A 12,994-nucleotide genomic window follows, 5' to 3' on the forward strand; every position below is an offset into this window, starting at 1 on the left:
GTTAAGTCCCATAGTGCTCAGAGCCATTTGAACCATTTAGCCATTTGTTGTACGGATGACCAATTTCGACGCGTAAGTAATTGTCCAGTACTTATTCATAAGCAGTACGCTGTATGTTCTGTGTGCTGTGGCGTACAATCGATAAAAACTACTCTATACGTGGAATAATACACCTGCATTGCAATCTGAGATCGAAAACATCGTACTAGAAACAAATGACCTCTTCATCTCGTGTGTAAACTACAAGACATTCACATTCACATTGCTTTGTATGCCACAGTACGTAGCCCTATATAGCGTACTGCTTATGAACAAGTTCTGGAAAATGACTTACAAAATGACTTATCGTCGAAATTGGCAATCACACAACAAATAGTCGAATTTGGCCCATCACAGAACAAATAAACAGTAACTTACACCCTAGTACGGCAACGCTTACTTCCACAAATTTCTTGGAGGCTGTGGACCCACAAAACCGACACTTCATTAGAAAAGCAAATAAAGACACCTTGCAGCTCTAGGCGTACTGTTTTGAAACGTACGATCAGAGGTATTTCGGAAAAGCAACTCGTACGTGTTCGTGAAGGAAGATTTTTTTAAAGAGCGAAAAGCCTTGTGATTTTGCCGGTTCTCGTGGCCCGACGCCAAGGTGCGCTCGGCTGCCTCGCTCGCTGCGGCCAGTGCGAGGCGCGCGCAGACTTCCGGCTGGCCGGCCGAGAAATGGCGACACTTCCGGTGCGTGGCGATACGCAGCCCGGCGGCACTGTGCCTGCCGCCTGCCGCCTGCCTCCACCACAGTTTTTTTGCTGGCGCGCGCGCGCGAGCGAGCGGGACGTCAACTGACACGCGTTGTTTGCGGCAGCGGCGCTGGCGCCGTAGCGCCCCGTCCTCACCCGGCCGTGTCGCTGAGTGTGTTCGTGGACGGCAGCATGTCGCCCGGGTAAGTTGCCGGCCGCGCCCGGCTCACTATAGTTTACGCGTACTGCCCCCCCCCCCCCCCCTGCCCCCCGCCCCCCTCCCACTCTCGTTGGCTCCTATTGTACTATTGCATTTTTTGTGCTACCACACCCCTACTGCACGAGAGCATTTTTCTCCACTAGCAGTGTTCCCATTCTACGAGTAGTTGTTAACTTTTTTTGCCTCTGCGCGAAGCGTGTACCGAAGTAGACATGTTCCCTTGTTTGTGTGCTGAATGCGAAGGGTCCTGCAAGAAGCTACACTACTAGAAAATAAATGAACGCTCTGTGACAATGGCTGTACATACGTGCGGTTTCTCTCCTATACCGGGTGGTGACAATTATAGTGCAGTTGCTCACGGGGGGTACAGGGCGTATGTCAGAGGAACTTAGCAGATATGTTGTTGTTGTTGTGGTCTTCAGTCCTGAGACTGGTTTGATGCAGCTCTCCATGCTACTCTATCCTGTGCAAGCTTCTTCATCTCCCAGTATCTACTGCAACCTACATCCTTCTGAATCTGCTTAGTGTATTCATCTCTTGGTCTCCCTCTACGATTTTTACCCTCCACACTGCCCTCCAATGCTAAATTTGTGATCCCTTGATGCCTCAAAACATGTCCTACCAACCGATCCCTTCTTCTAGTCAAGTTGTGCCACAAACTTCTCTTCTCCCCAATCCTATTCAATACCTCCTCATTAGTTACGTGATCTACCCACCTTATCTTCAGCATTCTTCTGTAGCACCACATTTCGAAAGCTTCTATTCTCTTCTTGTCCAAACTAGTTATCGTCCATGTTTCACTTCCATACATGGCTACACTCCATACAAATACTTTCAGAAACGACTTCCTGACACTTAAATCTATACTCGATGTTAACAAATTTCTCTTCTTCAGAACCGATTTCCTTGCCATTGCTAGTCTACATTTGATATACTCTCTACTTCGACCATCATCGGTTATTTTGCTCCCCAAATAGCAAAACTCTTTTACTACTTTAAGTGTCTCATTTCCTAATCTAATTCCCTCAGCATCACCCGACTTAATTTGACTACATTCCATTATCCTCGTTTTGCTTTTGTTGATGTTCATCTTATATCCTCCTTTCAAGACACTGTCCATTCCGTTCAACTGCTCTTCCAAGTCCTTTGCTGTCTCTGACAGAATTACAATGTCATCGGCGAACCTCAAAGTTTTTACTTCTTCTCCATGAATTTTAATACCTACTCCGAATTTTTCTTTTGTTTCCTTTACTGCTTGCTCAATATACAGATTGAATAACATCGGGGAGAGGCTACAACCCTGTCTTACTCCCTTCCCAACCACTGCTTCCCTTTCATGTCCCTCGACTCTTATAACTGCCATCTGGTTTCTGTACAAACTGTAAATAGCCTTTCGCTCCCTGTATTTTACCCCTGCCACCTTCAGAATTTGAAAGAGAGTGTTCCAGTCAACATTGTCAAAAGCTTTCTCTAAGTCTACAAATGCTAGAAACGTAGGTTTGCCTTTCCTTAATCTTTCTTCTAAGATAAGTCGTAAGGTCAGTATTGCCTCACGTGTTCCAACATTTCTACGGAATCCAAACTGATCTTCCCCGAGGTCGGCTTCTACCAGTTTTTCCATTCGTCTATAAAGAATTCGCGTTAGTATTTTGCAGCTGTGACTTATTAAACTGATAGTTCGGTAATTTTCACATCTGTCAACACCTGCTTTCTTTGGGATTGGAATTATTATATTCTTCTTGAAGTCTGAGGGTATTTCGCCTGTCTCATACATCGTGCTCACCAGATGGTAGAGTTTTGTCATGACTGGCTCTCCTGAGGCCATCAGTAGTTCAAATGGAATGTTGTCTACTCCCGGGGCCTTGTTTCGACTCAGGTCTTTCAGTGCTCTGTCAAACTCTTCACGCAGTTAATGCGGAACCGATTTATGCTGGCAAAAATTAGTTCCAATTTTGGGCGCCAGGTGCAAATCTGACTCCGTGAATGCAAGAAAGACGTACAGAAATGTTTCCATATGTTCTGGATTAGAAACGGGACCTGGGCGGGAAAGGTCAAACAAATGAGCAGGGCATAATGTAGATTTTACTATTAACTAACTTGCAGGAAGATAGTGGTTTACGCACGCTTGCGTTCCTATAAAGCGAGAATCACATGCTGCACAAGGAGGTCTCAATAATGTGCAGACGTCACGGCGCACCTGACGGACCTTCAGGGTGTATTCTCTTCAAAGAAGAACGGATCCATAATAAAGGTGCTCATTTGTCCACACCACACAGTTACATAAGGTGCGTCCACTGACTCTTCCTGCACATCACACGGTTTAACAAGACCCAAATTCGTCAGTTCTGTGTATTCGCTGTAACCTGTACTGCAAATGCACCTCGTCATTCCATAGAATATAGCCGGTCACATGTCGTCAACGTCGATCCGTGCCAGGAGTCGAAGAGCAAATTCAGAACGTTGTTGTCGATCATGAGGTTTCAGTTGCGTACGGGTACCAGCGTACTCAGCTACCGGGGGCTGACACCAGCCTAATTGTAGAATGCAAAACTTTTCGACTTGTTAACCATGTTGTTGTTGTGGTCTTCAGTCCTGAGACTGGTTTGATGCAGCTCTCCATGCTACTCTATCCTGTGCAAGCTGCTTCTTCTCGCAGTACGTACTGCAGCCTACATCCTTCTGAATCTCCGTAGTGTATTCATCTCTTGGTCTCCCTCTACGATTTTTACCCTCCACGCTGCCCTCCAGTACTACATTGGTGATCCCTTGATGCCTCAGAATATGTCCTACCAACCGATCCCTTCTTCTGGTCAAGTTGTGCCACAAACTCCTCTTCTCCCCAATTCTATTCAATACCTCCTCATTGGTTATGTGATCTACCCATCTAATCTTCAGCATTTCGAAAGCTTCTATTCTTTTCTTGTCCAAACTAGTTATCGTCCATGTTTCACTTCCATACATGGCTACACTCTATACAAATATATTCAGAAATGACTTCCTGACACTTAAATCTGTACTCGACGTTAACAAATTTCTCTTCTTCAGAAACGCTTTCCTTGCCATTGCCAGTCTACATTTTATATCCTCTCTACTTCGACCATCATCAGTTATTTTGCTCCCCAAATAGCAAAACTTCTTTACTACTTTAAGCATCTCATTTCCTAATCTAATTCCCTCAGCACCACCCGAGTTAACTCGACTACATTCCATTATCCTCGTTTTGCTTTTGTTGATGTTCATCTTATATCCTCCTTTCAAGACACTGTCCATTCCCTTTTGTTAACCATGGGATGGACAATTCTCGTGACACGGCACGAACAATAGCACTACACTGGGTACGTGGTACACGAACAGCGTCCCCGTCAGTGCTTCCCCCGGGATAGCAGACCTTCCTCTTCTAGATGTCACACCAAGCTCGCCAGTGTTTTAGAATGTCAGTGTTGTCTTATTTAATCATTTAATGACGTTCGGCTTCTCCTCAGACCTTTCAGTCAGCGATACTCTCTCAGTGCAGCACTGTAATTGCTACCATTCATATAAAAGCTTCAGTAACAGCGCGCAGTCTCTCTTCTACATAGCTATACTGTTTACTGACGTTATGGCTTGTCAGATGACAGTGTGGATGTCATACCGTCACCAACAATGTACTACACCAGATTTACACCTGGTGGCGAAAATTGGAACTAATTTCTTTCCGGCGTAAACCGGTTTCTCATTAACTCATTAGCGTACAGTATCTACTATGTTTCGTTGCCGAAACTCGACCTCCGTCAATCGCTGCATTTTAATTATAAAAAAGCACTCCGTCGTCAGGCTACGTGTGGCCTATCGGGCCCATCCGACCGCCGTGTCATCCTCCGTGGAGGATGCGGATAGGAGGGGCGTGGGGTCAGCACACCGCTCTCCCGGCCGTTATTATGGTATTCTTGACCGAAGCCGCTACTATTCGGTCGAGTAGGTCCTCAATTGGCATCACGAGGCTGAGTGCACCCCGAAAAATGGCTACATTGCATGGCGGCCTGGATGGTCAGCCATCCAAGTGCCGACCACGCCTGACAGCGCTTAACTTCGGTGATTTCACGGGAACCGCTGTAACCACTGCGGTAAGGCCGTTGCCCGCATTTTAATCATAACCATCTGATATTATTTAGACGGTACACTCTGTCTGACAACTACATGTGAACAGGTTGTCGTCAGTTTTTTTTGTTCCTGTCGTTACTTAGCTGCTTCTGTGTTATTACTATTATTATGTCGAGCCTGGTGGGCTAGCAATAAAGCGCATATCTCAAAACGAGAGGACGAGACTTCGAATCCTACTGGAATCTTGGAAATTTTCAGTCTGTGCCTAACCTTGCCTTGAGCTCACAACGATGTGAAAGTCGATAGGAATGACACGTGGTTCGGATTGCAAGGTAAACTGTAGGTCCCTTTTCTTCGCTTGCATGACTGGGGTAGGTTAGGGACACTCAAGTCGCCGATTGGGCGCTCAGTTGAAAGACTTAGTCGGCCGTGGCCATGCTGACACACACACACACACACACACACACACACACACACACACACACACAGAGAGAGAGAGAGAGAGAATTATCTGCTTGGGGATGGAGTTCATCTATGCAATCAAGTAAAAGGCTGTTTCTTTTTATGCCATATGCGTCTCCTTTTATTTACGAAGTATCCTCGTTATTGTGTTATTGTTAGATAAGAAACAACTTTTTGTGGTGCAAGTGTCGTAATGTGAAACTGGTTCTACTTACGATTTTTTGGTTTCTCGTCATCACATACGGCACCCTATAAGTGTACCTCGTTACCCTGCGTACACCTGGGTGTCCAATTTTCGGCATTTGCGAGCACATTTCACTTAGTAAACACACACAGCCGACATAGGTTTAGAAAAAGAAAAAACAGTGAAAGCAAAATGTGCTCGCAGACGCCGAAAATCGAATATGCTGGTGCGCATAGGACGACGACGTACATTACATGTGTGATAACAAGATCCCAAAAAATTCCAAAGTAGAACGAATTAAATGTTTTTCTTGTCTAACAATGACAGACAACGAAGAAACTGTGATATAGTAATATATCGCGAAACAATATGCAAAACATTCATTACACAACCTGAAAAAAGCGAAGAACCAAGGACACTTCGTCGGATGTCAGTGTAACTTGGTACGCGAGTAACATGTAAATGATTACAGTTGCAGTGGCCTGTGACAGGTAGAACGGCCACCACAGTGCATTAGCGTTGTTCGTTTTTGTTGTTGTTACGAGTCCTGGCAGGCAATGGACTTGCATTCGACAGGGCGCCGGTTTAAATCACTGTTAGACCATCCCGATTTACGTTTTCCATGATGTCCCAAAAGCGCTTATGGTAAATGTCGGAGTGTTTCCTGTGGAAAGGACTCTGCTGATTGCCCTTCCAATCCGAGCGTGTGCTCTGTCTCTAATCCCCTCGTCGTCCATGTGAAGTTAAACACTAATTTTTTTTTTCATTCTTCCAGTTTAAACATAAATCTTAATCTGGTGATGGTATGTAGTCCTAATTGTTTCGTGAGGATTTGACACCCGCTGACAAATATTGGTTTTAAACAATTGCAGTTTCATGTCTTCCTAATGTTGCCGTGTTCTTAAAGAAACTGAAGTGCCAACGCGTGTGCGACAAAGCACCGGTAGTTTCGCCGTGGTCGGCGACTGACAAACAAAAGACTATTGGGGATGATTGCGGATTCATGTTCTGACTACCCTCCACGTGCACTGAGAAATATCAACGCTACCGATGTTTCATGTTCTGTTATCTTCTTGGAAAATCTGCAGTCTGCACTATTCTAGGTGAGGCGTGCGTGTCAAACTTGGTCTGCACCGATGCGCCGTTTCGTGCATGGCAGATGGAACGCTCCACTGTACCGGGGTTGGTAGGACGTTTCTCTGTTTCATTCACGAATGTAGCGCGGAAGAAAGATTCTGTAAATGCTTCTGTGCTTGCTGTAATTAATCCGATCTTATTCTCAAGATCTCTATGAGACCGATATGTAAGGCGTTTTAGGATATTCCTAGAATCACAATTTAAAGCCGGTTCTGGTTCTCGAAACTTTTTTAGTAGACTATCTCCGGATAGTTTCCTCCTTTCTTCAACAGTCTGCTACTTCATTCCTCCAGCACCTCAATGACAGTCTCCCGTGGATGGAACAAACTTGTGACAACTCGTGCTGCCCTTCTGTGTATGCGTTAAATATCTCCTACCAGTCCTGTTTCGACTGTTTTGCTGGATACTGCTTCGGCAATGCCTCGATAACAGCGGCAAGGCGGACTGGCTGACTGGTCGGCCTTTTGTCTTGAAAGACGTTTTGGCATGGCGGTGTGGCAAATACACTACTGGCCATTAAAATTGCTATACCACGAAGATGACGTGCTACAGACGCGAAATTTAATCGACGGGAAGAAGCTGCTGCGATATGCAAATCATTAGCTTTACAGAGCATTCACACAAGGGTGGCGCCGGTGGTGACACCTACAACGTGCTGACATGAGGAAAGTTTCCAACCGATTTCTCATACACAAACAGCAGTTGACCGGCGTTGCCTGGTGAAACGTTGTTGTGATGCCTGGAGTAAGGAGGAGAAATGCGTGCCATCACGTTTCCGACTTTGATAAAGGTCGGATTGCAGCCTATCGCGATTGCGGTTCATCGTATCGCGATATTGCTGCTCGCGTTGGTCGATATCCAATGACTGTTAGCAGAATATGGAATCGGTGGGTTCAGGAGGGTAATAAGGAACGCCGTGCTGGATCCCAACGGCCTCGTATCACTAGCAGTCGAGATGACAGGCATCTTATCCGCATGACTGTAACGGATCGTGCAGCCACCTCTCGATCCCTGAGTCAACAGATGGGGACGTTTGCAAGACAACAACCATCTGCACGAACAGTTCGACGACGTTTGCAGCAGCATGGACTATCAGCTCGGAGACCATGGCTGCGGTTACCCTTGACGCTGCATCACAGACAGGAGCGCCTGCGATGGTATACTCAGCGACGAACCTGGGTGCACGAATGGCGAAACGTCTTTCTTTTATGAATCCAGGTTCTGTTTACAGCATCATGATGGTCGCATCCGTGTTTGGCGACATCGCGGTGAACGCACATTGGAAGCGTGTATTCGTCATCGCCATACTGGCGTATCACCCGGCGTGATGCTATGGGGTGCCATTGGTTACACGTATCGGTCACCTCTTGTTCGCATTGACGGCACTTTGAACAGTGGACGTTACATTTCAGATGTGTTACGACACGTGGCTCTACCCTTCATTCGATCCCTTTCTGGATACAGAAAATGTTCGACTGCTGCCCTGGCCAGCACATTCTCCAGATCTTTCCCCAACTGAAAACGTCTGGTCAATGGTGGCCGATAAAGTGGCTCGTCACAATACGCCAGTCACTACTCTTGATGAACTGTGGTATCGTGTTGAAGCTGCATGGGCAACTGTACCTGTACACCCCATCTAACCTCTGTTTGACTCAATGCCCAGGCGTATCAAGGCCGTTATTACGGCTAGAGGTAGTTGTTCTAGGTACTGATTTCTCAGGATCGATGCGCCCAAATTGTGTGAAAATGTAATCACATGTCAGTTCTAGTATAATATATTTGTCCAATGAATGCGCGTTTATCATCTGCATTTATTCTTGGTGTAGCAATTTTAATGGCCTGTAGTGTATTTACATTCTGCAGGCAGTGCACAAAGAATGTACCTGCGTAGCCAAGAAAGGAATATCGTGCCATAGTTAAACGGGACACTCAATAACAGTACTGAGTACACGGAACGTTGAAGACAGACTTACATAAAAACATACGCGTACGTTAACATTGATTCCGGCCATGTAAACCTTGTAGTTTCTTAGAATGCTAGCCATTTTTGATGGGTTTTCAATGTTTTTGACCAAAAAAACTAGCCGTTATTTAACTGCAATACTAACCTTTAATTAAAGCCTGAAACGTCTTCTCCTATATTTCATATTTTTCAACCTCTTTGATTTTCCATATACATTTTATGTTTCAGGAATGTTAAGTTGTACATAAAAATATAATAGCTAACGACAGGAAATTTTTTAATAACCATTATTTTCAGATAATGTATTACTATACTTTCACTAACTGAAAACTAACGTCGTAAAATCGTAATTATGAATTATTATACATTATTTTCTCATGATATAATTTTTTTATGTGGTGCAATCTCAAATCTGGATCTTTGCACATGGCGATTTTCCACTTGCTTCACTGATATGTTATGTCTTTTCCTGCAGCCTTTTCCTGTTTGCCTTTTTTCTATAGCTGAGCTTACTTTGCACGTCCTCTGGGTTCTTGTTTTGCGTGGTGGAGATGGATTTTTTTTTACCAGTAAATGGTTTCCTGTAAATTGCTTTCCCAGTTGACCGCGAATGGAATTCTGTTTTTTCGCACAATTGTAATTCTACACACAGTACATTTTTGAATTTAAACACAGGCACCGTCCTATTTTGTACTTGATTGTGGACAACGCATGAAGGAAACAGAGATCAGTGAATATTGTTCTGTGCTCGAGTGCCCCGTACGACAATCTCCGATCAGGTAGATGAAACGCGACCTTTTTTATGCATTTCCCTAGGAACACAATGAAGACAGGTCGAGCCCGTCTGTATAAGTGATTTCATATTTAAGCAGGGAAAAATTGAACCTCTCTAATGAGGGTTCAGCAGTCTATCGAGATTTTCACGTCCCAACAGCTGGTGGGATTGGCAGTTAAGGTGCCGTATGTAAGCATGTCTCTTCGCTATGAAGGGTACATTGAGTGCATCAGCAGACTAGCATATGTCGATAGCGCTTGATTATCAAACACAATTAATTTTTTTGTAAGTTACCAACGTCAATTGTTTTTACTTTGATATGCGCCGAAAGTAAACTGTCATTCACATCTCAGCAGGAAGAGGATTTTCGGACATTTACACACGGCAGATTCAGCGTTAAGGGTACACTTGAAACCCATATCCGTGGCCGAGGTGGGAGTAAAGGGGCGACCTAGCGGCGACACTCCGAGGCATTGCAGGCCACTTACGCGCCACCTTTGTGCTGACAGCTGCAGATTTTGTGGTGAGTACGAGTGGCTTGGGAATACTGTTCCGCAGAACCATGCGTCATCCCATGTTTCGCCTTTGTTGTGACGTACTACGCATAACGCTGACCCCTGGCATTCTGACCATAAACAGACGCAGAAATGTCCTTCCGTATTTACACTGCACAGCAGATAGGCTCACATTTCAGCGACGAGTCGTGCCGAGCTGTTCCTCGGTTCGCAAGTAAGTAAGTAAGTAAGTAAGTTAGTAAGTAAGTAAGTTAGTACGTTACCTATGCGGGGAGACAGCGTGGTGTAATTTATCGTTGTATCCTGTATGTTTTCGCTCACGCAATACGATCGCATATAGCGCTAGGCAGCAGGAACAGATTTAAGTTCGATCAGTTAGTCATTGGCGTAATTTTGTCCAGACAAATTGTTGTCGTTGGCTTTCTCTGTCGTAACAAATGATAAAAATCTGAATGTTGGACTTCTTTCTCCATAGTTAGCGAAGCAGGTGTATTTGTAGTTTACGAAGCATATGATTCAGATGAAATAAATAAAAACTGTTGAACTAAAAAAAAATGCTACTAATTAGTACCTTTTTTACGTTTACAAGTGAGTGGCTTCATCCGACTAGTATCGACGATGTAACATATTTACAGGAAGTCAAACCATGTTCCGATAAAAATGTTATATTTCCCGTCGTGGGAAGTTCCTGGTGGAGATACCCAACCTGTTATGAAGTTTCAGGCGTGTGTCTGTGTAGTGTGGGCAGCAGTGATGACTCCCTGTTCAGTGTAGTGATGTGCTCGCGATGCTTTCGACGGTAGGAGAAGGGAGAGGGTGAAATCGAGTGCCGACACTTAGCTGCTTCTCTTGAATAGCGCCAAGGTAACTGCCACATTTAAGTCCCCATCCGAGGCATGGGTTGCCATCAACAATATCATGCCATCATTTCATGCGGCACTGCAAGAGGCTTGGAATTTAATCTGGAACAGTGGCGTAAATCCTGATACACCACCACCACAGCTACTACCTCCTCCTATCATGTCACTGGCTGACAAATAGGGGCGGTAAAATTTTTCGAACTATGGGTCCTCCGTAAAGGCGGATATTTGCATGTTACCTGATGGATGTGGCAGACATTGTCCTACTTACGTAGGCCATCTATCTTTCCTGAACCATACCCTTTCATCACAAATACAAACAACTAATCGTACGTGACTTTTCAAGCTTTCCCGGCGGATACGTTGTAAATAGTCTTCACGGTTTTGCCGCCGGATCACGTTGTGCAAATTCCACAGTATTTCCTCGAAGCAACTGTCCGACATCTTCAGGTGCTTCAACCTTGCTGGTGGCTAGGTACGACTGACTGACCAGCAAGGTTGAACCACCTGAAGATGTCGGGCAGTTGCTTCGAGGAAATACTGTGGAATTTGCACAACGTGATCCGGCGGCAAAACCGTGAAGACTGTTTACAAGTAATCGTACATATATCTGGAAGAAAGATCACTCAGATTCTGCAAGGAGCGATTATAATTTCTTTTTAGTTTTTTAATGGGTGGACGCTGGGGGGAGGGGGAGGCGCAAATCTCTTAAAACCGTTACAGCATTTGACTGTGTGATCACGTACCTACAGTTTTCTCCACGTAGCTACAGTTTTCTGGAGTTAGTGCATAGGTTCCGAATCGAAATGGGGAAACATACTAATCACTGCCGAGATTGGGAATGACGACTCACTGCCGGCCGAAGTGGCCGAGCGGTTCTAGGCGCTACAGTCTGGAACCGTAAGACCGCTACGGTCGCAGGTTCGAATCCTGCCTCGGGTATGGATGTGTCTGATGTCCTTAGGTTAGTTAGGTTTAAGTAGTTCTAAGTTCTGATGACCTCAGATGTTAAGTCCCATAGTGCTCAGAGCCATTTGAACCATTTGAATGACGACTCACTCAACTATAATATTTTTGATACGAAATTGTGAATGAATAAAAGTATTAGAGTTGGTAGAGATCTTTCACGGTAACAGATATTTAGGCTGACAGAATAATTTAGTAGTTTGAAATGAACCTAGGTAACTGTGAAATCTTACGATCGTCAGTCCAAGTGGAAGAAATTCACGGCAAAATTAGCTGATTACAGCACTGGCGTACGTAATCTAAGATTGCGCATACTACTCAGTTATATGTAATTTTGTTGCATAACCTGCTGATGCAAATATTCCCTGCGATTACAGAATTTAGCAGGCCTGAATCACTCTGCTCAATAATTTTGACAAAGCGTTCTCAATACGATGAAAAACGCACAGTGATTGGAGTAACATTGAAATGACCTTGAACATAATACATAGACGTCGCAGGATACTAACGCTTAACTTGATAACCTTATTTTTAGATGAATTACGGATGACAGTAAAATAAAACTTTCAAACTAATGAAGCAGTTGTATTTCAATGTTTATATAATGCCAGCATTCAAATAAAATAACTACTTTTAGCTGAAAGAATACTAGGCTGGAGACCAGTCATTGTATAAAATGGCTGTTAGTTTATTTAGATTTACTGATGAATTTTTCAAAATAACAGAATTTGAATTCTGTTACGTCTTTATGATACTCGATCGTGCCAATAGAAATCTTGGAATCAGGAACGTATCCCAGATAATAATGATACAGGCCAGTACAATCCACAGTGGTACGTAACACTACATTACAGAAAAATTAATATTTTCAAAAGAAATTACTGATTGCTGCAAGTGTGAGGGCGTTGTCGAACGGTTGATCGGCGTCAGCATTGGTCCAGAACTGCTCCAATCCCGAAGTCTGCGATAGCTCATTAATATTGTGCAACGGCCTAAAGTGTTGTCAAAGTTTTCTCCAGTCCCTACGAACTGCGATTATAAAAACAAATTGAAAAGACCAGACGTTAGGAGGAAAATAACGAAGCTATTAGTAAG

General features: G+C 44.3%; 1 protein-coding gene across 1 annotated transcript in view; it reads left to right on the forward strand.

The window, feature by feature from the left end:
• Positions 1-922: 922 nt before the first annotated feature.
• LOC126101584 (GTPase-activating protein CdGAPr) overlaps positions 923-12,994 on the forward strand; it is a 169,815-nt gene continuing 157,743 nt past the window's right edge. Inside the window, exon 1 of the mRNA XM_049912238.1 lies at positions 923-940. The gene's annotated coding sequence lies outside the window, so the exon portion shown is untranslated. The remainder of the gene's footprint in view (positions 941-12,994) is intronic.

Source organism: Schistocerca cancellata, chromosome 9 (assembly GCF_023864275.1).
Source record: "Schistocerca cancellata isolate TAMUIC-IGC-003103 chromosome 9, iqSchCanc2.1, whole genome shotgun sequence".
Taxonomy (NCBI): Eukaryota; Metazoa; Arthropoda; class Insecta; order Orthoptera; family Acrididae; genus Schistocerca; species Schistocerca cancellata.